This window comes from Bos javanicus, chromosome 9, assembly GCF_032452875.1.
Source record: "Bos javanicus breed banteng chromosome 9, ARS-OSU_banteng_1.0, whole genome shotgun sequence".
Taxonomy (NCBI): domain Eukaryota; kingdom Metazoa; phylum Chordata; class Mammalia; order Artiodactyla; family Bovidae; genus Bos; species Bos javanicus.
Window position 1 is genome coordinate 13,215,982 of NC_083876.1, and position 3,610 is coordinate 13,219,591.

At 41.9% G+C, this 3,610-nt stretch overlaps 1 protein-coding gene across 9 annotated transcripts in view; it reads right to left on the reverse strand.

Annotated features, from left to right (window-relative positions):
• Positions 1-3,610, reverse strand: part of SLC17A5 (solute carrier family 17 member 5) — a 75,446-nt gene that overhangs the window by 71,363 nt on the left and 473 nt on the right. The window lies entirely within an intron of this gene.

The window sequence follows — 3,610 nt, forward strand, 5'->3', positions numbered from 1 at the left end:
GAAATATACCTTAATTTGAGCTCTCTTAATAAAGAAGCACTACCTATAAAACAAAACCATGTCCTCTTATCCATGATGGAGTGATTGGTGAACTTTCAAATTTGTGAAGTCAACAAAAATGATTAAGCATTTTGCAAGTAGGAATTTCTCAAATGTAACGCAAAGGTGGCAGTGTTGTGACAAGGAAGGAGGATGGGACTAAAATCTAGAAGAACTCTGGTTAGACTTTAACACGGCTACAGCAATCTTTGGGAACTTAATCTCTTTGGCTCTTGGTTGTTTATATATAAAATGATGCCCACCAGATGGTAGTTTAGTCTCTAAGGTGTTTTAACTGATGTATAACGTTATAACTAACATTTTATCAGCTTTTGTTATCTCTTCTGATAAACAAACTATACACATAAGCGTAGAGAAGATACTGCTAATTTCATATAGGCTTGTTCCAAAACAAACATAAATGATAAGTAAAACATACATACTGCGCTCAGTCGCGTCGGACTCTTTGTGACCCCATGGACTGTAGCCCGCCAAACTCCTCTGTCCACAGGGCTTTTCCAGGCAAGAATACTGGAGTGAGTTGCCATGCCCTCCTCCAGGGAATCTTCTCAACCCAGGGATCCAACCCAGGTCTCCCGCATTGTGGGTGAATTCTTTACCATCTGAGCCACCAGGGAAGCCCAAGAACACTGGAATGGGTAGCCTATCCCTTTTCTAGGGGATCTTCCCGACCCAGGAATCGAACCAGGGTCTCCTGCATTGCAGGCAAAGTCTTTACCAGCTGAGCTACCAGAGAAACCCAAGAACACTGGAGTGGGTAGCCTATCCCTTCTCCAAGGGATCTTCCTGACCCAGGAATCGAACTGCGGTCTCCTGCATTGCAGGCAGATTCTTTACCCACTGAGCTACCAGGGAAGCCCAAGACATATATAAACATACAGAAAGAGAGATTTTAAGGTCAGCTGAAGATTTATTCCTTCAGGCACCACTAAAAAAGCTAATTCTGGATGAAAAGTTTTTTTTTTTTTTTTTTTAAACACCTACAATGTCTGAAATGTGCAAAGTAAACATACAGAACATAATTTAAATAAAAATACAACTAATAGTCATCTTGTTTCTCCTATTAGATGTACAGAAGCTAGGACCGGGGCACTACTGAGCGAGAAGACGAGGTAACCCCTGGTGCCTCTTATAAAGCTGTTATACCCATCTTTGTCTTTCTCATTGCTCCTCTCTTGTCCTTGTCATAGCATGCCAGGCACAGAGCTTAATTTAAAATATTGTTGACTAATGCAACACCCTGTAACTTTTCTATAAAACCCTTAAATTTTAAATAGCAAAAAATAACAATGTGTTGTGCTATTTTTATCTTCTTTTCCTCTCCTGTAGGTAATGTATAGAGTAAAAATAAGAGGGGAAGTGGTTATAATAAAGACAGCCACCTCAAGACATGAGGAACAGGGCTAAGATCTATACAAGAACACTCAACCCATGAATCAAGGAGGGATTGTTTTCAAATTTAATTTCCATCTCATTCCATTTTCCAAAAGGAATGAAAATTTTCTTTTTTAATCTACTTTATTGAGGTATATTTTACACACAATAAAATGCTCCCATTTCAAGTGTACTATTTGGTGAATTATGACAGATGTATACATCTGTGATCCCTAGTCAAGATGTAGAATTTTTCCATCACCCCAAAAAGTACCCTAGTGTCTCTGCAGGCAATTCCTTCCTGCCTGTAGTTTCCATGCAATCAATGATCTGCTTCCTGTTATTACAGATTAGTTTCACTTGTTTAGAACTTCATACTGATGGAAAGATACATTAACATGGTGGTTTCCTTTGTGCCTGGGATTTAGCCATATCACGTGTGTCAGTAGTTATTTTTTATCACTGAGTATATGTGAATATACCCCAATTTGTTTATCCAGTCATTTGTTGATGGATTGATGGATAGGTTGTTTCCAGGTTTAACTATGGATATTATGAATTAAAGCTTCTATAAACATTGTGTGGTACTATGGTCCTGCATGTTTAACTTTAAAATATTAATAGACTGCCAGTTTTCCAAAGTACTTGTACCATTTTACACTCTTACCAGCAAAATATGAGTCCTAGTTATTCCATACGTTTGCCAGTATTTGGTATCTTTGGCTATTTTAACATTAGCTATTTTAGTAAGATGGCTCATTGCAGTTTTAATCTGCATTTCCTGACAACTACTCTGTTTAACATCTGAGTTAAAATTTGATTATATATATATATATATTTCCCAATTGCAATAGAATATAGTAGTTTCTAGGGAATATCTTTATGACGGCATTTATTTCTGTATTTCCACACTAGATTATTTCAGAGAAGAGGATTACAGAAATCTAATTCATATGCCATGAAAAAAGATCAGTTTATGGAACTAAGTCCGATTTCCAGATAAAACGCCAGTATGGTACAGTGCTTACCCTGAGCGTCCACAAAAATAAGCACCTAGTTGCCAGATGGAGCTATAATATTGCTACCTCTACTGCCACCATCTGGTAATGTTGAAAACAAAGTTAAAAGGTTATACTGCTCTTGGTCAAGAAAAGTTAAATTTCTAATTCAGCTCTGTTTCTCAAGCATACATCTTTGAAACTACAGAATGAATGCATGCAAAGTGATTTATTCTTTAGTTTTGATTTCTTTTAAAGAAGCATGATAACAAAATATTTTAATTTTCCCAAATTCAGGGAAGATAAGTTGTGAAGTATTATACATCCTTTTCTATTTGCTGCAATGCTTTGGACAAATTACCTTAGCGTGCTCTGTGGATAGCCTATCTTGAGCCTATCTATGGATAGCCTACCCGTTCCCTAACTTATTAGACTGCTACGACTTCATTGTAGACAACTAACTATACGGGGAAAAAATGTATGCAGTAACTTTTACCGCACAATTTCAAAATATTCGCTGAGTTATCCAATAATTTCCCTCCGCATACGCAACAAAGTTAATCCCAGTCCGGTGTTTTTTTGTTTTTGTTGTTGTTTTTTTTTTTTGTCTCCACGCCCAAGGAGCTAGCTACCAGATCACATGCTGGAGGACCAGCAGCTGTGGCAAGCTGGCAGTGACAAGGAGGAAGAGTCCGCGTCTCCGTCCCGCCCTCCAGCCTTCAATTGCAGGTTTCCCCAGGGTGCTTTTTTCCTCGGGATCCTCCGCTTCGCCCTCTGCCCATTCATTTCAAGGTTCTCTCCCCCAGTTGTTCTTCCACAGGGTCCCCAGCTCAATACTACGGAAGATCGGCCGGCGCCCTGAGTCCGCGGCGCCCAGCAGGTCCTCGCCCGAGCCCGCCGGCTGCACCTGCCGAGGCCTCCGGGGCTGCACCTGCGGAGACCCCCGGGGCTGCACCTGCCGAGGTCCCGCCCGAGCTTCCGCCCGGCCCCGGCCTCCCGGCGCCGCTTGACTCCCGGGCCCGGCACTGGGCTTCTGGGCATCCGAGAAATCGGAGGCTTGAGGGGGGCCCTCACCGGGCTCCCTGATATCAGCCCCCGAGGGCTTGAGCGGCTCTGGACACCCTCCACCTTGGGACGGCCACCTGCCCGAAACCCCCCTGGATCGCGCCGCCACTCAC